The sequence below is a fragment of the Salvelinus sp. IW2-2015 genome, linkage group LG26, assembly GCF_002910315.2.
Source record: "Salvelinus sp. IW2-2015 linkage group LG26, ASM291031v2, whole genome shotgun sequence".
NCBI classification, from domain to species: domain Eukaryota; kingdom Metazoa; phylum Chordata; class Actinopteri; order Salmoniformes; family Salmonidae; genus Salvelinus; species Salvelinus sp. IW2-2015.
Genome location: NC_036866.1, coordinates 39,662,646 through 39,684,047, shown reverse-complemented (window position 1 = coordinate 39,684,047; position 21,402 = coordinate 39,662,646). Strand labels below are relative to the sequence as shown.

At 42.5% G+C, this 21,402-nt stretch overlaps 1 protein-coding gene across 1 annotated transcript in view; it reads left to right on the top strand.

Annotated features, from left to right (window-relative positions):
* The window catches only part of LOC111952282 (synaptotagmin-9-like), a 59,105-nt gene that overhangs the window by 13,051 nt on the left and 24,652 nt on the right, over window positions 1-21,402 (top strand). The gene's annotated exons all lie outside the window — the stretch shown is intronic.

The following is a 21,402-nucleotide window of genomic DNA, read 5'->3' as shown; positions in this document are numbered from 1 at the left end:
CTGTAGTTCTTGACCAGGTTTGCACACACTGCAGCAGGGATTTTGGCCCACTCCTCCATACAGACCTTCTCCAGATCCTTCAGGTTTCGGGGCTGTCGCTGGGCAATACGGACTTTCGGCTCCCTCCAAAGATTTTCTATTTGGTTCAGGTCTGGAGACTGGCTAGGCCACTCCAGGACCTTTGAGATGCTTCTTACGGAGCCACTCCTTAGTTGCCCTGGCTGTGTGTTTCGGGTCGTTGTCATGCTGGAAGACCCAGCCACGACCCATCTTCAATGCTCTTACTGAGGGAAGGAGGTTGTTGGTCAAGATCTCGCGATACATGGCCCCATCCATCCTCCCCTCAATACGGTGCAGTCGTCCTGTCCCCTTTGCAGAAAAGCATCCCCAAAGAATGATGTTTCCACCTCCATGCTTCACGGTTGGGATGGTGTTCTTTGGGGTTGTACTCATCCTTCTATTCCTCCAAACACGGCGAGTGGGAGTTTAGAGCAAAAAGCTCTATTTTTGTCTCATCAGACCACATGACCTTCTCCCATTCCTCCTCTGGATCATCCAGATGGTCATTGGCAAACTTCAGACGGGCCTGGACATGCGCTGGCTTTGAGCAGGGGGACCTTGCGTGCGCTGCAGGATTTTAATCCATGACGGCGTAGTGTGTTACTAATGGTTTTCTTTGAGACTGTGGTCCCAGCTCTCTTCAGGTCATTGACCAGGTCCTGCCGTGTAGTTCTGGGCTGATCCCTCACATTCCTCATGATCATTGACCCCCACGAGGTGAGATCTTGCATGGAGCCCCAGACCGAGGGTGATTGACCATCATCTTGAACTTCTTCCATTTTCTAATAATTGTGCCAACAGTTTGTTGCCTTCTCACCAAGCTGCTTGGCTATTGTCCTGTAGCCCATCCCAGCCTTGTTACATGGTATTCCGTCTCTCACAGTTGAAGTGTACCTATGATAAAAATGACAGACCTCTACATGCTTTGTAAGTAGGAAAACCTGCAAAATCGGCAGTGTATCAAATACTTGTTCTCCCCACTGTAGGTTGTAATATGGTGTCACGATCGTCTTCGTGAGAGAGAGAGGACCAAGGCGCAGCGTGTGCAAAATACATCTCTTTATTTTGGAAGAGAGAAAAAACACGAAACGAACACTATACACAAACTAACAAAACAACAGACAAGCAACGAACGTTCAACATAGACAATTACCCACAAATACATGATGCCTATGGCTGCCTTAAATATGGCTCCCAATCAGAGACAAATGAAAAACATCTGTCTCTGATTGAGAACCACTCAGGCAACCATAGACATACCTAGACACATTCACTCAACCATAGACATACCTAGACACATTCACTCAACACAAACCCATACACTACACCCAACACCCCCTTTACCATATAACCACCCAAACTAGACAAAACACAAACATTCCCCATGTCACACCCTGACCTAACTAAACTAATCAAGAAAATATATCTAACAAAGGCCAGGGTGTGACATATGGCAAGTTTTTCCTGGCTCGGCTTCCCCAGTGATTTTACCCACACACAGCTACTGTTCAAATCCCAGTTTAGGACATGTTGAATAATAATTACAGTACAGCTGAACATGCACAATGTAGTCATCTATGTTAAAGTGTGTCAAATATTTAAGTATGTATGTTACAAGCATTGTCTGTGTGTACGTCATATCCCTAACATTGCCAACAGACAAAGAGCTATAAATGGATCAGTGGTTCACAGTTCACCAATCAAGGTGTGATGTGTAATGTAACTTTTTTTTTGAGAACGTTTCTTTGGGACCATCAGGCGACATTCTGACAACTGATACACAGAAATGTTCCTGCCACGTTACCATGAAACGTGTCTACAACAATTGTATCTTATATTCTGAGAGCATGGCAACCATGTTCTGTGTATGTTTGGTGAAACGTTGATGGAATATTCTCCTAACCCTCAGAAACCTGGACACATGAATGTTCTTGCAACGTTCCCATGAGATGTGTCTAGAACATTAATATTTTAAATTCTGAGAACATGGTAACCACGTTCTGGGTAAGTTCTGTTTCACATTCAGGGAATGGTCTATTGGAAACATTCCTTGCACATCACGGGAACATTCAAATGAAAACTTTATTTAATGACCTAATGAGACTCTTAAGGGAACGTTCTCTAAAGTTGTGGGAACGTTTGTTGTTAGCTGGGTAGTTGCTACACACATTTTTGTTGGAGTGGTTAAAACGATCATTTTGATATAATGGATGGTCAGTCCTTGCATCCATAGCTCTGTCTATGAATTTGAGAGTCGTTACATTTCTCTAGTCCCAGCTTTTTACCGAAACAGAAACGGGGTGTCCGCTTTGTAATTGTTTCAGTTAAGGAGTCTAGCTTTAAGTGACAAATAGTGATTATTGAGCAAATGGAAATTGAGCTGGAACCCCAGTCTAACCACCATATACTATCAAGTCACAGACCAGAGTCGTTTGTGAGTCATTTTGTTACAGTAGGCTCAATATTAGATGCTGGGCTTGACTGATGCGTTTAWCCATGTTACAAATTCCATTAAACATGCATGATGCTACGGAACTTCTGCTAACAGATATTTTCCTGAAAGACTCTGTGACCTATTTATTGCACATTACTCCACATGAGCAWGGTTCTATAGATGCAAAATGATAACAACACCACGGAAAGTGTGGAAACTATTTTTGACCGTGCCATACTGCCATCCATGTCTGAATAATAGAGGACCACAATGAAACTTGATCCTTGGTTTTGGTCAGGCCCACGAGGAGAGAGCCTCATCTGGTCTGGACAGTCACAAATGGGATTTCTAGTTGGACACTAACTGGCCATAAAGCTACATAAACTGCTAGCATTAAATGCCTAAGGGCAATGGGCTTACTTACAAGAATATACAAACAGCAGTTGTAATAATTGGACAGTTGAGAAAAGTCATATCATATCCTCTGATTATGCAATAAAGGTTGCTTGGCAAAGTAGCTAGAATCAAATGACAGAGATTGTCGCTTTCCAGATGAAGACGTTAAGAAAACCTTTTTTGTCCGTGTTCTTCACACAATTGTCTCATGCTAAACAAAGCCTCTGGGCCAGTTGGACCACTGCAGCAGCATCCAGTGGAGCAAGCATTGTCAGTTACAGGTAGTTTTCTTCGTGGATCGAACAGTCTGTTATCAGAGCCCTTCTAGGGGAGAAATAGAACTGTTCTAAAGATCCATCAGAGGTGCCTGGGTGTCAACTCCAGTCTCCCAATCTCCCATATTAAAAGGACCTCTCACCTTTGCAATGGTCCCTTATTGACATATTGTTGGCTGTGCTGCTGTTTGTCACAACCTGGGCTTGCCCTCTCTATGGATGAGTAGCAGACCAATATAAACAACACAATGGGTATAATGAAAGGGCCTCTATGACCCAGGCGTGTATATTAGGAGTCTTCTGTAATTCGCCAAATCATTTCACCTTCATGAAAATATCAACTTTCGTAGATCTAAACCTACTGAGGGTTGTGGATGTGTATGGATCTGTGAAGACGGTTAATATTTGATCAAACATTATAGGACTATGGGGATTTCCCTCATCTCATCAGAATGAGGCACTTCAAAGAGCTTCTTTCTCCCAAACCGAGGTCATCCCCAGCAGGCAGAGTGTAACCCCTGGTGGATAGGCCAGGAGCCAGCAGCCCAGTGTAGGAGAAAACACAGGTCAGACCAGAGGGGCTCCTTGAGAAAGTATAACATATTCATAGCTTTCCACTCAAGCTGAGAAAAATGTGGCCGGTCGAACTGTGCTGTTGCCCTCTGGTTCGATGAGTTCTTCCCTTTGTTAATCTACTAACCTTCTAGTGCTCTTATATTCCCTGTGGTTGATATTGCTCTTTTCAGCATTCAAAGAATCAATTCAAATCACATTTTATTTGTCACATGCTTCGTAAACAACAGGTACAGACTAACAGTGAAATGCTTACGGGCCCTTCCCAACAATGCAGAGAGAAAACATTTGAAAAATTGAAAAAGAATAACACAAAGAATAAATAAACAATGTGTATAAATAACTTGGCTATATACACGGGATACTGGTAGAGTCGATGTGCAGGGGTACGAGGTAATTGAGGTAGATATGTACATACAGTGGGGCAAAAAAGTATTTAGTCAGCCACCAATTGTGCAAGTTCTCCCACTTAAAAAGATGAGAGAGGCCTGTAATTTTCATCATAGGTACACTTCAACTATGACAGACAAAATTAGAAGAAAAAAAATCCAGAAAATCACATTGTAGGATTTTTTATGAATTTATTTGCAAATTATGGTGGAAAATAAGTATTTGGTCACCTACAAACAAGCAAGATTGTTTAGGGTCCTGTTGGTTCCAGACTTGATGCATCGGTACCGCTTGCCATGCGGTAGCAGAGAGAACAGTCTGTGACTTGGGTGGCTGGAGTCTTTGACAATTTTTAGGGCCTGAATGGCAGGGAGCTCGGCCACAGTGATGTACTGGACCGTACACACTACCCTCTGCGGTCAGAAGCCTAACAGTTACCATACCAAGCGGTGATGCAGCCAGTGAAGATGCTCTCAATTGTGCAGATGTAAAACTTTTTGAGGATCTGAGGGCCCATGCCGAATCTTTTAAGACTCATGATGGGGGAGAGGCATTGTCGCGCCTTCTTCACAGCTGTGTTGGTGTGCGTGGACCATGATAATTCTTTAGTGATGTGGACACTGAGGAACTTGAATCTCTCAAACCGCTCCACTACTGCCCCGTCGATGTGTTGTATGTGGAGGATGAGTGTTGCAGTAGGTAGATCAGATAGGGGGGAGTGAGGCCTGAGAAGGTTTTTTAAATAAGCATCAACCAGTCGGTCTTGCGCTGGGTATACAGAGATGGCCAGTTTACAGAGGAGTATAGAGTGCAGGGATGTGTCCTATAAGGAGCATTGGTGGAAAATCTGATGGTCAAATAGTAAAGAACGTCTAGCCGCTCGAGAGCACCCTTACCTGCCGATCTATAAATGACATCTCTGTAGGATTACATCTCTGGTTAGGATGGTCATCTGAATCAGGGTTAGTTTGGCAGCTGGGGTGAAAGTGGAGCGATTACAATTGAGGAAACCAAGTCTAGATTTAACCTTAGCCTGCAGCTTGGACACTGTATGTGCTGAAAGAAGGACAGTGTACTCTCTAGCCATACTCCCAAGTACTTGTATGAGGTGACTACCTCAAGCTCTACATCCTCAGAGGTTCAAAAGAAGGTTAAGGGCAGAGAAACCTTGTTGGACACTAAGAAAGCTTTGTTGTAGAGCGTTTAACACAACATCCGGGGAGGGGCCAGCTGAGTATAAAACTATATAATCTGTATATAAATGGATGAGAGAACATTCCTACTGCCTGAGCTATGTTGTTGATGTGAATTGAGAAGAGCTTGTGGCCTATGATTGAGCCTTGGGTACTCCCTTGGTAGCTGAGACATCATATGTTCTGACTTTACACATTAAAATCTTTGAGAGGTAGTTGGTCTACCGTATCAAAATAGCAAAACAACATTGCTTAGAATCAAGGGCAGTGGTGACATCATTTAGAACATGTAAGGTTACAGTTACACATCTGTAACCTGAGCGGAAACCAGATTGCGTGCCAGTGAGAATACTATAGACATCAAGTCAGCCAGTCAGTTGAATATTGCCAAGTTTTTCCAACACATTTGATAAATAGGGCAAGACATGAATTGGCCTATAACAATTAGGGTCAGCTTGATCTCCCCTTTAAATAAAGGACTCACCGTGGCTTCCTTCCAATCAATGGGAACCTCCCCAGAGAGGAGAGACAGTTTAAATTGTTGAGAGATAGGCTCGGCGATGATAGGGGCAGCAACCTTAAAAGAAGAAAGGATCTAAACCATCTCACCCAGATGTTTTTTTGGGGTTCAAGTTTAAAGAGTTCCTTTAGCACCTCAGATTCAGTAACCGCCGCCTGCAGGGAGAAGCTGTGTAGCGGGGCAGTGAAAAAAGAGGGAGGAGCATCAGGGCTAGATGCATTATAAGGGCTGGGAGATGAGGAAGTGTTGGACAGGCAACGAGTGATGGCTGAGTCAGATAGGAATCCTGACTTAATGAAGTGGTGATTAAAGAGCTCAGCCATGTGCTCCTTGTTAGTAACAACCACATCATCAACCTTAAGGGACATGGGCAGCTGTGAGCAGGGTTTATTCTCCAGGTCTTTCACCGTTTTCCAGAACTTCTTGGTGTTAGACCCACAGAGAGAGAACTGCTCCTTAAAGTAACTAACGCTGGCCTTCGGGATAGCCTGAGTGCACTTACTTCTCATTTACCTGAACGACAGACAGTCAGCCTGAGTATTTGTGTGCCAAGTGTTTCGCCAAATGGTGTTTTTGAGGTGGAGTAACTCTGCCAGATCCCCGTCAAATCAGGCACTGAAACTGTTTTTAATTGACATTTTCCTTATGGGGCCGTGCTTGTTAACAATACCACTGGAAATATTTTAAAAAGAAGCATAAGCATCTTCAACAGAGGGGATCAAACTGAATCTATCCCAATTTACAGAGGCCAGGTGATGACGGAAGGCTTGCTCATTCAAGTTTTTCAGCAAGCGTTTATGACAAAACAGGACAGGTCGTTTCACTGAGCAGCCATTACGAACACAGGACGTAAAACAATGATCACTAAGAGCATTACAGAAAACACCAGACTGATACCTTTCAGGATTATTTGTGAGGATAACATCGAGGAGAGTAGCCTTTCCTGGGTATTTGCAGTCATACCTTGTGGGATTGATAATAATCTGAGAGAGCTTTAGGAAGTCACATTGTTTTAAGACTTGGTCGGATGGTTTAAACATGTCAGTTTAGTTCACATAGCAGGATGAATTCAGACTTAGTATAAGGGGAGAGAGCTTAGGACTGGTAGGGTACAGGCCGGTGCTGATGGAGTTTGAAAACACCAAGCAACAGTCAGCAAAGAGCTATTTGAAAGCTTAATGCTTAAAACCAGCAAATCAAATAGTTTGGGGACAGACTTGAAGGAGACAACCGAGTACTGAAGGTGTTCATTGGTAAAGATTGCCACTCCACCACCTTTGGAAGATCTGTCTTGCAGTCAAAGGTTATAACCAGAAAGGTTAACGTCAGTGTTCAGAACAGTCTTTCTTAACCATGTCTCAGTAATGACAAAACACATCTGGATTGGAGCTGTGAACCCACACATTCAATTGTTACATTTTAGATAATAAGCTTCTAGTGTTAACGTGAAAAAAACCTAGGCTTTTACGAGAGAAGAAATCAGTGAAGCAGAAATCATCCGACAACAGTACGACGGGCCAAGGTGTACATTTCCAGATATCACCAGCAGTAATACAATTAGGGCACGGCAGAGGACAGGGAGAGCTTTGCAGTGTAGATCCAAGATGGCGTAGCAGTGTAGACGTGTTTCTTTAGTCCTCTCGTGTACGTTCGTATTTTTTCGTATTTCTTGTATATATTTTAACATTTTTTTTCTATCTCTTTTCGATTTTTAATTCGATTATACCTTCCGMTAASCTACCTCACCCAATGTGATACGGAATCGCTATTATTTTTTAACTTTGGAACACTTTCAAGAACCCCCAGTAGCTAACCAGCTAATCAGCTACAAGCTAATTTAGCCATTTTTTGCCGCTGCTAGCAGCTTTTACCTTCTGCACAGACACCAGCCCTGTTATTAGCCTGGATATTACTCACCAATTTACCACATCGGACTGTCTCTCGACAACAACGCCGGATTCCTGCCGTAATCCCTGAGCCACTACTTCTGATCCTCACAGCTAGCTTGCAGCTAGCGCAGCTAGCGCCACTGCCACGAAGCTAGCACAGTTAGCAAACACAATTCTACAATTCACAACCTCTCTTCCGCCATCGCCATCCGGCTTGGATTCTCTGTCGACACGACCACGTCTGGTCTGCAGACGAATACCCCACCCTGTGCCTCAACCGGCCTCCGTCTGAGCAGACCCCCTCCGTCTGAGCGACACCCCCGGGCTACTAACTTTAAACGCCGCGTGCTAGCTTATGGAGGCCTCCCTGCTCCATCTACGGCTGCCCCCTGGACACTATGATCACTTGGCTACATAGCTGATGCCTGCTTGACTGTCCATTAATTCACGGTACTCCATTCTGTTTATTTGTGTTTTATCTGTCGGCTCTGTGCTTTAACTCAGGATCTGTGTGTAGTTAATCCGACCCTTCTGCCTAGTCGTCGCCATTTTTACCTGTTGTTGCTGTGTTAGACTAGCACCTTGTATTGCTGCTGTTATCTTACCTGTTGTTTTAGCTAGCTCTCCAATCAAGACCTGCAATCACTTTATGCCTTATTGTATGTCTCTCTCAATATCAATATGCCTTGCATACTGTTGTTCAGGCTAGTTATCATTATCATTGTTTTGGTTTGCAATGGACCCCGTAGTTCCACTCTCTACCTCTGATACCTCCTTTGTTCCACCCCCACACATGCGGTGACCTCACCCATTGAGACCAGCATGTCCAGAGATACAACCTCTCTTATCATCACCCAGTGCCTGGGCTTGCCTCCGCTGTACCCGTGCCCCACCATACCCCTGTCTGCACATTATGCCCAGAATCTATTCTACCACGCCCATAAATCTGCTCCTTTTATTCTTTGTCCCCAACGCTCTAGGCGACCAGTTTTGATAGCCTTTAGCCGCACCCTCATCCTACTACTCCTCTGTTCCTCGGGTGATGTGGAGGTAAACCCAGGCCCTGCATGTCCCCAGTCACCTCATTTGTTGATTCTGTGATCGAAAAGCCTTGGCCTCATGCATGTCAACATCAGAAGCCTCCTCCCTAAGTTTGCCTTACTCACCGCTTTAGCACACTCTGCCAACCCTGATGTCCTTGCCGTGTCCGAATCCTGGCTTAGGAAGGCCACCAAAAATTCTGGGATTTCCATACCCAACTATAACACTTTCCGTCAAGATAGAACTGCCAAAGGGGGAGGAGTTGCAATCTACTGCAGAGATAGCCTGCAAAGTTCTGTCATACTTTCCAGGTCTATGCCCAAACAGTTCGAACTTCTAATTTAAAAAATTAATCTCTCCAGAAATAAGTCTCTCACTGTTGCGCCTGCTACCGACCCCCTCAGCTCCCAGCTGTGCCCTGGACACCATCTGTGAATTGATCGCTCCCCATCTAGCTTCAGAGTTTGTTCTGTTAGGTGACTAAACTGGGATATGCTTAACACCCCGGCAGTCCTACATCCAAGCTTGATGCCCTCAATCTCACACAAATCATCAAGGAACCCACCAGGTACAACCCTAAATCCGTAAACATGGGCACCCTAATAGACATTATCCTGACCAACCTGCCCTCCAAATACACCTCTGCTGTCTTCAATCAAGATCTCAGCGGATCACTGCCTCATTGCCTGTATCCGCCACGGGTCCGCGTCAAACGACCACCCTCATCACTGTCAAACGCTCCCTAAAACACTTCTGCGAGCAGGCCTTTCTAATCGACCTGGCCGGGTACCCTGGAAGGATATTGACCTCATCCCGTCAGTTGAGGATGCCTGGTCTTCTTTAAAAGTTACTTCCTCACCATATTAGACAAGCATGCTCCGTTCAAAAAATGCAGAACCAAGAACAGATATAGCCCTTGGTTCACTCCAGACCTGACTGCCCTCGCCAGCACAAAAACATCCGTTGGCGAACTGCAATAGCATCGAAGAGCCCCGCGATATGCAACTGTTCAGGGAAGTCAGGAACCAATACACGCAGTCAGTCAGGAAAGCAAAGGCCAGCTTTTTCAAGCAGAAATTTGCATCCTGTAGCTCTAACTCCAAAAAGTTCTGGGATACTGTAAAGTCCATGGAAACAAGAGCACCTCCTCCCAGCTGCCCACTGCACTGAGGCTAGGTCAACGGTCACCACTGATAAGTCCGTGATAATCGAAAACTTCAACAAACATTTCTCAATGGCTGGCCATGCCTTCCTCCTGGCGACTCCAACCTTGGCCAACAGCCCCGCCCCCCCGCTGCTACTCGCCCAAGCCTCCAGCTTCTCCTTTACCCATATCCAGATAGCAGATGTTCTGAAGAGCTGGAAAACCTGGACCCATACAATCAGCTGGGCTTGACAATCTGGACCCCCTATTTCTGAAACTGTCCGCCGCCATTGTCGCACCCCCTATTACCAGCCTGTTCAACCTCTCCTTCGTATCATCTGAGATCCCCAAGGATTGGAAAGCTGCCGCGGTCATCCCCCTCTTCAAAGGGGAAGACACCCTGGACCCAAACTGTTACAGACCTATATCCATCCTGCCCTGCCTATCTAAGGTCTTCGAAAGCCAGTCAACAAACAGATCACTGACCATCTCGAATCCCACCGTACTTCTCCGCTGTGCAATCCGGTTTCCGAGCCGGTCACGGGTGCACCTCAGCCACGCTCAAGGTACTAAACGATATCATAACCGCCATCGATAAAGACATTACTGTGCAGCCGTCTTCATCGACCTGGCCAGGCTTTCGACTCTGTCAATCACCATATTCTTATCGGCAGACTCAGTAGCCTCGGTTTTTCTAATGACTGCCTTGCCTGGTTCACCAACTACTTTGCAGACAGAGTTCAGTGTGTCAAATCGGCGGGCATGTTGTCCGGTCCTCTGGCAGTCTCTATGGGGTACCACAGGGTTCAATTCTCGGGCCGACTCTTTTCTCTGTATACATCAATGATGTTGCTCTTGCTGCGGGCGATTCCCTGATCCACCTCTACGCAGACGACACCATTCTATATACTTCCGGCCCTTCCTTGGACACTGCTATCTAACCTCCAAACGAGCTTCAATGCCATACAACACTCCTTCCGTGGCCTCCAACTGCTCTTAAACGCTAGTAAAACCAAATGCATGCTTTTCAACCGTTCGCTGCCTGCACCCGCACGCCCGACTAGCATCACCACCCTGGACGGTTCCGACCTAGAATATGTGGACATCTATAAGTACCTAGGTGTCTGGCTAGACTGCAAACTCTCCTTCCAGACTCATATCAAACATCTCCATCCAAAATCAAATCAAGAATCGGCTTTCTATTCCGCAACAAAGCCTCCTTCCTCACGCCGCCAAACTTACCCTAGTAAAACTGACTATCCTACCGATCCTCGACTTCGGCGATGTCATCTACAAAATAGCTTCCAATACTCTACTCAGCAAACTGGATGCAGTTTATCAGCATTGCCATTCGTTTTGTTACTAAAGCACCTTAACGACCCACCACTGCGACCTGTATGCCCTAGTCGGCTGGCCCTTGCTACATGTTCGTCGTCAGACCCACTGGCTCCAGGTCATCTACAAGGTATGCTAGGTAAAGTGCCGCCTTATCTCAGTTCACTGGTCACGATGGCTACACCCACCCGCAGCACGCGCTCCAGCAGGTGTATCTCACTGATCATCCTAAAGCCAAAACCTCATTTGGACGCCTTTCCTTCCAGTTCTCTGCTGCCTGCGACTGGAACGAATTGCAAAAATCTCTGAAGTTGGAGACTTTTATCTCCCTCAAACACTTTAAAAATCTGCTATCCGAGCAGCTAACCGATCGCTGCAGCTGTACATAGTCCATCTGTAACTCACCCACACCAATTACTACCACCTCCCTTCACCACCTTACTACCTCACCCCCATACTGCTTTATTTATTTACTTTTCTGCTCTTTTGCACACCAGTATCTCTTCTTGCACATGATCATCTGATGATTTATCACTCCAGTGTTAATCTGCTTAATTGAAATTATTCGATTTATTGCCTACCTCATGCCTTTTGCACACATTGTATATAGATTCTCTTTTTTTTCTACCATGTTATTGACTTGTTTATTGTTTACTCCATGTGTAACTCTGTGTTGTCTGTTCACACTGCTATGCTTTATCTTGGCCAGGTCGCAGTTGCAAATGAGAACTTGTTCTCAACTAGCCTACCTGGTTAAATAAAGGTGAAATAAAAAATAAAAATAAAAAATAAAAGTGTTGATTATTTATGACGTTAGAATGTGCATCAGATGGCAACAAGATCAAATTGTACAGCACTTTCATCAGGTAATATGAATGCAAATCCAGCTAGAGGGGGTTAAAATAGTATGGGAGGTCAAGAGACCGTGTAACAGATAGATAGATAAATAGATAGATAAAAAAACAACTTGGGGCTAGGCATTGTAAGTTCAAAGAGTCACTCGCCCCAACAACATAAGAGAGTAGCTCTCAAGTCCAGTAGGCTATAAAAGTCTGAGACAAAATCAAATAATACTAGGTCTATGCTAGTTAATTAAAGTGTTTCTGAGTGAGCTCACATAATAAGCTTCACAAGTTAATTAGCCTACATAAAATTCAGATCAGTGCAAAGTCTGCGGTGTGTGTGAATGTATGTGTGTGTGTGCTGGAGGCGAGCAAAGGCTAGGGAGAGAGGGGAGTGTGGCGGAGGTACCTGTACCAGATGTGGGGAGCAGATCGCTGGGTGGAACTTATTTTTTACTTGTTCAATAGCTAAAAATACTATTTAGCTAAATACTAAAAAATATTATTGACAGATGCGATTTGATCCTTATTGTTATTTTAATAACTGGACATTTCCTGACTCTCCAACAATATGGGAACTATAACAAACTGAATCTGCATACAATAAAGTGCATAAGTTAATCAGTGAATTCATTTACATTTTCCCTTGAGGGGTAGAATTGATTAATTACCGTATATGACAACCTATGGCAGGCTAATTAAAGCTGCTTGATGTCTGTTAACCTCACAATAGCAACATACATAGATAAAGAGATGCTTCTCTAAAACGCAGAGATCAAAATGTCACAGAACACAATGACTCACACAATGAAGTTCAAGTCCACATGTTGATGAATAACACACAAATACCCACCAAGTTAAATTATATAAAATATACTTTACTCATGAATGATGCATGACAGTACAGTATGTACTGTGTGTACAGTACTTATAAGACTTACTAAGGAAGTCAGACATGGTGTATACCTACTTACTGCTTTAAATGAGGATCCCTTTCCTGTATATCATTCTAGCAGGCAGGCAGACATAGACGGAGATACATAGACACGTGTGGGTGTGTGTGATCAGTCCTCCTCCAGTTCGTCTCCCCTCTGTCACTGTTGTCTGGACAACCAGGGGTTGAACCCTGGTCTACGTTTTCTCAGACTTGAAGACTACTACCTTTGGGCAGCTGCGGCAGCTGTAAAGTCTTCCATGGTAGGACCCTCCACCACAGGAACATGAGCCTTTGCAGTTGTGGGGTAGTCAGACTGGATGGCAAATCTGTTTTGATCCTCTTCATTGTTGAGAAACCACGTTCACACTGTCGTGACTTTACTTTCATTAATTTGATGACTGTTATTTATATAATCCACTAACTATGTTTAATTGTTACTCGATTCAATTAACCACGTAACAATTAACTCATTAGGATTAGGGGCACCACGAAATGAGTTGTTTAACGAGTTACCATCTCCCAAATTAAACTCTGGAAAATATACACTACCGTTCAAAAGTGTGGGAGTCACTTAGAAATGTCCTTGCTTTGTAAAGAAAAGCTCATTTTTTTGTCCATTAAAATAACATCAAATTGATCAGAAATACAGTGTAGACATTGTTAATGTTGAAAATGACTATTGTAACATGAAACGGCAGATTTTTTAATGCAATATCTACATAGGCGTACAGAGGCCCATTATCAGCAACCATAAGTCCTGTGTTCCAATGGCACGTTGTGTTAGCTAATCCAAGTTTAGCATTTTAAAGGCTAATTTATCATTAGAAAACCCTTTTGTAATTATGTTAGCACAGCTGAAAACTGTTGTTCTGATTAAAGAAGCAATAAAGCTGGCCTTCTTTAGACTAGTTGAGTATCTGGAGCATCAGCATTTAGGAGTTTGATTACAGGCTCAAAATGGCCAGAAATAATTACATATCTTCTGAAACTCGTCAGCCTATTCTTGTTCTGAGAAATGAAGGCTATTCCATGCGAGAAATTGCCAAGAAACTGAAGATCTCATACAACGCTGTGTACTACTCCCTTCACAGAACAGCGCAAACTGGCTCTAACCAAAATAGAAAGAGGAGTGGGAGGCCCCGGTGCACAACTCAGCAAGAGGACAAGTACATTTGAGTGTCTAGTTTGAGAAACAGACGCCTCACAAATCCTCACCTGGCAGCTTCATTAAATAGTACCCGCAAAACACTAGTCTCAACATCAACAGTGAAGAGGAGACTCCGGGATGCTGGCCTTCGAGGCAGAGTTGCAAAGAAAATGCCATATCTCAGACTGGCTAATAAAAAGAAAAGATTAAGATGGGCAAATGAACACAGACACGGGACAGAGGAACTCTGCCTAAGAAGGCCAGCATCCCGGAGTCGCCTCTTCACTGTTGACGTTGAGACTGGTGTTTTGCGGGTACTAGAAAGTTATTTATTTCTAGCCATTTTGAGCCTATAATCGAACCAACAAATGCTGATGCTCCAGACACTCAACTAGTCTAAAGAATGTTATTGCTTCTTTAATCAGGACAACAGTTTTCAGCTGTGCTAACATATCGTAATTGCAAAAGGGTTTTCTAATGATCAATTAGCCTTTTAAACTTGGATTAGCTAACACAACGTGCCATTGGAAAACAGGAGTGATGGTTGCTGATAATAGGCCTCTGTACGCCTATGTAGATATTCCATAAAAAATCTGACGTTTCCAGCTACAATAGTCATTTACAACATTAACAATGTCTACACTGTATTTCTGATCAATTTGATGTTATTTTAATGGACAAAAAAAWTTGCTTTTCTTTCAGAAACAAGGAAATGTCTAAGTGACCCCAAACTTTTGAACGGTAGTGTATAAGTTATATATCGATAACAGTCACTTACTAATCATTACTTCATATCAGTCTCATAATCTGAACGGTCACAACCTTCTTGGATCCGCAAAAACCACAGCCTTGAGCATTATTCAGTACTACACAAATTGGTTTTATTATTTATTTTCTAGCTAACTAAATAATTACACAGAATACACATACACACTTACATGAGACAAAGGTCCCTAGTGGACTGACAAGATGTGACGGCTTGTTACACATAGATAGAGATAATACGAGATAATATTAATTAAATAATTAATTTGACTTTACAAACAACAAGAGGTCTTTATTGGAGTCTATTTCTTCAGAGACTAGACCTATATAAAATAACTTAACTGGCTGAGGAGGGCTATGATGCTTAACAGCCTAATAGAAGTAGGATTTTCTTTATTAGGCCTGCTTACAATTGCAACTGGGCAAAAATGTAGCATCCTACATAAAACAATCATTTAAAGGAAAAAAGTCTGCACGTTCAAACTAAAACAATGTAACTAATAATGAAAAGCGCACATTTGTAAATCCCAAACTCTAAAAGTAATTGGAAAGTTAGATACAAATAATGTGTGACATTGTGATTATAATAAAGCATGTAAACAAGATGCTGTGTCTTCACAACTGTAGCAGGTGCAGCCCATTATGCAAATGTTTCCTATTAGCAGGACAATAGACTTTTTATAGCCCGACTACTGTRGTGAAAWTCCCTCAACTTGCAATGTATTCAATGCTTAAATGCTTTATTATGCAAATGTAAAAGCATATACTGTACAGTACGGTATTTCTTCGTCAGCTTCTTTATGCGTTCATTAATTAAATAATGATAAAAATACTCTTTCAAAATGCAGATGTTGATTTAGTTATGGATTCATAATGAATTACTATGGGAATAAATATCACTGATTTACAGAAATATTGGAACAAAGTTGTCTAATGATGGCAAACAATTTAGAATCCTCCAATCCTCATGCTGTAGCCTAGGTCACGTTGTACAGCTCCATATTTTCCATTCCATCCTAACAGAAACCCTTCTGTTTAGTTCTTCATGTTTCTCGGAATAGAAACACCATAATATTAATCTAATTAATTAAGCAACATTTCTTAAAATCAATCCCATATACAATGTTATTACAAAAAAGGTTTTAAATTCTCTGGTAATGCCAATACGGAAGATTATCAAATGCTTCTCAAAGTTGCCCTCTGGTGGTCAAACTAGCAATAACTTGCATTAACAGAAAAAATGGCTGACAAATAGATAACGTGCCACAGAATGCTGCAGCAGCCCACAAGGTGTGCCGCAGTATGACGCAACTTTTAAAGGAGGAACCACTGTACCTGTAGTGTAAATACTTTTCAAGTTACAGTATTCCCTTTATAACCTTACTAATGACATCACAAAATGAAAAACAATATGACATGATTATTCTTTAGGTCCCCACTGACCATTCCCCACATTCTGATGTTAGGAATATTGTTCCAGTGTTCACTTTTTGGACGTTAGATTCTTTGGGTGGCAAAAGTCTTCTGGAGGCTAAGACATTCGTTTGGTTGATACAGAAAGTTCTCTGCTGCATAAAAAARGTATGACCGGGTGTGAGGTGTCAACAAGCATCCTTAGGACACTTTGATCCAATTGATCAGATTAATTGTTAGGAAGATATCTTTTTGGGCYATTTTTTTTTTTGCTTGTCCATTTGGACAAGCTTAGTTCATATTATCCTTTTTGTCCAACAATTTATTTTCCTTGTCCTGGGAAAAGCGCTAATGTGGGCGGTTTATTCAGTCGCCGACGTAGTCTCAACAGGGAGATTACAAATCTTCATCCATATCGAGGTTGGTTGATCGCTCTTCTGGTGTCCAGAAACTGTTTTCGGTCATAGGAATTGATGGCGAAAATATGGTGTACAAAAAAAGTTACGATCAGAGTAAAAAAAWAWATAAAGAAAATAGCAGAGTTGGTCAGGAGCCCGTAAGACGGCAGCTATCCACTGCWATGCCATCTTCTACGCCACAAAACAGAACATCACAATACAGTGTACACTAAATACATAAGAGCTCATCTGCTTTAGTACTGTATGTCCCACCTGCACAGTGGTTCTCACTCTTCTTCATTTCCATAGCGTCTATCCAACACATCCTTAACAAAATGTCAAGATTAAATCAGAGGTTTGTCAGCTTGATTGCTCCTTTGGTAATCACTGAATACAATAGGTGAATGGGTTTGATTCAGCATGCATGTGAAGGGGCGAACACCAAATCATTTTGCAATCAGCAGCAGCACGTATGCTAGAGGTCACAATGATGTGTATTCCCCACACTGAGTGGTGTCCTGCTGTGGAGACACGTCTGTGATCCATTTGGTTCAGCAGGAGGCCACCTCAACACACAGACACACACACACACACACACACACACCATCAATAAGTCATCATACATCATGCATGCATTTGGAACACGCTTGTGTTCGTGCCTGACAGGAGAAATCGTGATGAAAGAGAGGATGAAGATGACACCTGTTTGATATGTCAGTACCGTATGTGACTGGATTATCATGCGTATCACATCTTTAGATTTAAAGATGGAATCCGCACTACTGGCCGCCCCACCGCCGTTGTTATTGTTTTTGTTGCCGAGCTGGTCTGAGGAGCGTCGCACAGCATGGTAAAAAAACAGCAGTAGCTATTGTGCTCTTCTATCGCGTGTGCAACTACACGTGGCTTTTAGGTGAGCTAGATGGCTCTTACGATGCCTTTTCATCTTTAATCCATCCTTCAACTTCTTGCTCTCTTTTTGAAGATCAACACCAATCATTCCTGTGAAATATTTGTTTGATCTCGGGATGTGACAAATGTAAAAATGTTCTAAATGTTTAAACAGCAATTTTTTGTCGTTTAAACTATAAGAAAAAAAWTCATAAAATTACATGAGAATTCACAATGCACATATGGTCCTGCATTTGACCGCTAGGGGYTGATGCAGTTCAATCTACCGCAGTCCTGGCTACCAGACGGCGCTCACCTTACTGCTGTCCCCCACCCACTCAGCAATGATGGTAGTTAATGCCATTTTTTAGGTTCTCTGCTGTGTGCCTCTCCTCCATGCTCTCAGAGGTCAGTACATGGGACTTCATGTCCCACTTCTCGTCAATGTGATGGCTCGTTGCAGTGATGTATGACAGCGTGTTCATAGACGTCAAACAATCTGTTGTTAACTTCACGTATGGGGTGTTTGAGAGCTCGTGRTTTGTACTTGCAGAGCAATCATTGTACAACTTTTCCATTCGACCATCACAGTTTTTAGACCTGGCATCTTGTAGTCTGGTTCTAGTCTGGTTCTAGCCATCAAGGCATTGAAGCCAACATCCTTTACCATTGACAATGGCTGCATATCAACTGCAATAATTTCTGTAATCAGTGCTGTGATTTTCTCAATCCCTTATCGCACTTCTTTCGTGTGAACTACAGTATCTGCAATGACCCTTTTTGCACTAACTATTGACTCATCACATACACAGCTGCTACTGTTTTATCTATCCTGTTGCCTAGTCACTATGCCCTTACCTATATGTACATACAGTATCTACCTCAATTACCTCGTTCCCCTGGACTTTGACTCGGTAGTGGTACCCCGTGTATATAGCCAAGTTATCGTTACTCATTGTGTATCTTTTCCTTGTGTTATTATTTTTCTATTATTTATATTTTTTCTCTGCATTGTTGGGAAGGGCCCGTAAGCCTTTCACTGTTAGTCTACACRTGTTGTTTAGYAAGCATGTGGCACATACATTTTATTTGAAGAGCCAGTCTAATATCTGTTGTTGGGGGCCTGTGCTGCTGCCAGCAACGGTTTGTGTCTCATGGTGCCTCTCTTTCAGATTGTTAAGCATTGCACCTGTACTGTCATTTGAGCTCAATTCGACCTCGCAAAGTTTGCATTTCCCTACCTACTCATTTAACTTGCCATACAAGACTTCGCTGCTGTCGCTTCCCTGTCTCACTCTCTGCCATTTTTCCAACTGTTAARGACAATGATGTGCAGAGCATTTTATATCCGTGGCAAATCATTTGAAAGATGCATACAGTATCTGCACCTACTTACGTTACATCATTGTTGCGTTAGGTTAAATAAAACATTTTCCCTTTATGAWGATGATGATCGGGACCTGTTGTATGGGGAAAACAAACAGAACAATTTTTGGGAGGTTAGAGGTTTTTTCTAAACGTTAACAATCCCAATTTATTTTAAATGTTTAAGCTTTCACACCCCTAGCTTGATCATCAGACAACTTTGGCCCACAGCAACCCTCGTTTGTCATGTTTTGTACAATTAATTCATTAAAGAGATAGTTAGACATTGTCAAATTAAATTGAGCAGTTTGGTTCACTTCAAAAGTGACATAACATCCTTGCCAGGAGATCTATTTAAACATTTGCATTGTTAAAAAAATCTATGCTATGCTGCTGTTATTTCCCAAGACAGTTGGCGCCTTTACATTTGACTGTGTTTTCTGCACACATKATTTATAAAATATTGTATTGTAACGTGTGATTCCATAAAAAGTCTAAAACTAATTAAATAGTTTAGCAGCTACAGTACAACTAATTTATTTTTCATGCATGCTTGGACAGCCTTTTTTTGTGTGACCTACCAATTGAGGTGTGTTTTGAGTCGCKACCCAACATAACGGTTAAAAAAACATACACAGACCAAAGAATAACWAAAAAATATARATGTTTTTAAAGGTGGGGACCTGTGTGATTGAAATAAATATCGGCCCATTTCCAAACTCTGTTGCCTAGCAAAAATCCTAGATTCAGTACTTAACTTAGATCCTTTTCAACTATACACCAGCCCGGTTCCAGACCAGGTCATAACACCATCTCTGCTACTTCTTTGGTTTTAATAATCTTCTTAATTTTTGGAATAAGAAGAAACACCGTGCGGCCCTTTTTATTGACCTGTCTAAAGCCTTCGATAATGTGGGTCACTCATTACTTATTCAGAGGCTTGCATCAATTGGCCTGGACCAGGCTGTGTGTAGCTAGRTTGAAAATGATGCCAATGTCATCCTTGCGACCTACCTGGACCCTTGCCAAAACCCACAAGTGGGTCCCGACCCACAATTTGGGAACCACTGCATTATATCACCTACACAGCACATTGAATATGCATAGGCCTATACATACTGGATATACAATTATAAATAACAATGCAAAGATAATTTAAGAATTCGCACAAATCAGCATGTTTACACATTTAGGTTGTGTGTGTGTGTGTGTGTGTGTGTGTGGATATGCATGTGTGTGGGAGTGGCAGTGCAGTTTTGGGTGGTTGCTGGGTGTTTGAATGATACAATATTGATAATTAAAGTAAATAAGCCAATGCTAATTAAACTTGTCAGACAGTGTTGCTTTGAGAAAGTTTAAACTTTAGACATGTGTCCTGTTTGTAATTGATTGAGCTGCAGAATCAATTAAAGTGAGTGGTGTTTAGAGCTCATTGTGTTGATGGCACTTTGTCAGTTTTAGGATAGGAAGTGCAGTTGTCCCAGCAGGGCTGGGAGTTTGGTGGGACAACACACACYGTCACAATGTCTATCATTCCATGCATTCAATGAACATGGGCAAGAGGTATTCTGCTTCCAAACTCATATAGTGTCTTTGATATTTTATCTTTAATTTATTTTAGCTTTTTAGAACAGCCACGTTGAGATGTACCAAAGGTTGTCAAAATAGCAGATAACTAAATGAGTGAATCCTCAAAAAATGTGTCACCACTAAAATGAAGTGCCATAATGTCTGGGCATGCCATCTATCTCTGTGGCTTAGCGCAAAAGACCCAGCTGGTTTACAGTGCAGTATGTGGGCCAGCCCAATGAGCCTGTGGATTCCACATCTTCTCATGGGTAAAGCCCAACCAGGATGGATTGGTGGGAGGAATAACCCATTTCCCTCCACTGGTCTAGATAATGACAGGAAAGTCGAGAGGACACATGGTCCAGGTACAGACAATGTAGACAGTAGATCTGATGGGAAGCTAGTGGCAGGACACTCTGACAAGGGCTTATTCACTGTGGACTAAAAGCCCTCTCTGTGTCTGCATGTTCTGATTCGTAATGACTGGGGATTGGAGAGGAGACATGGAGACAGAGTGAGCTCATTCATCAGATAGTGAGATGCACTTTCTGAGAAACATAACATATTCCGGTGGAACACACCAGGCTATTCCAGACACCAACCACTTCCCTTTTACTATCTGTGAGCGGATATTTGAGATGAGAGCACTTACTGATGAGTTCATGTTGATTGAACTGAACAATGCTACCTATCTGATGAGTTTCTCTTCCTTTGCTAATGGAAACAATTGTCACGTCTGTCATACTAATACTAATGTTTGTACAATATCAATTTGAGCAGCACATTGGGAGAGACTGAAAGAAAAGTTGATAGCATATTATAATA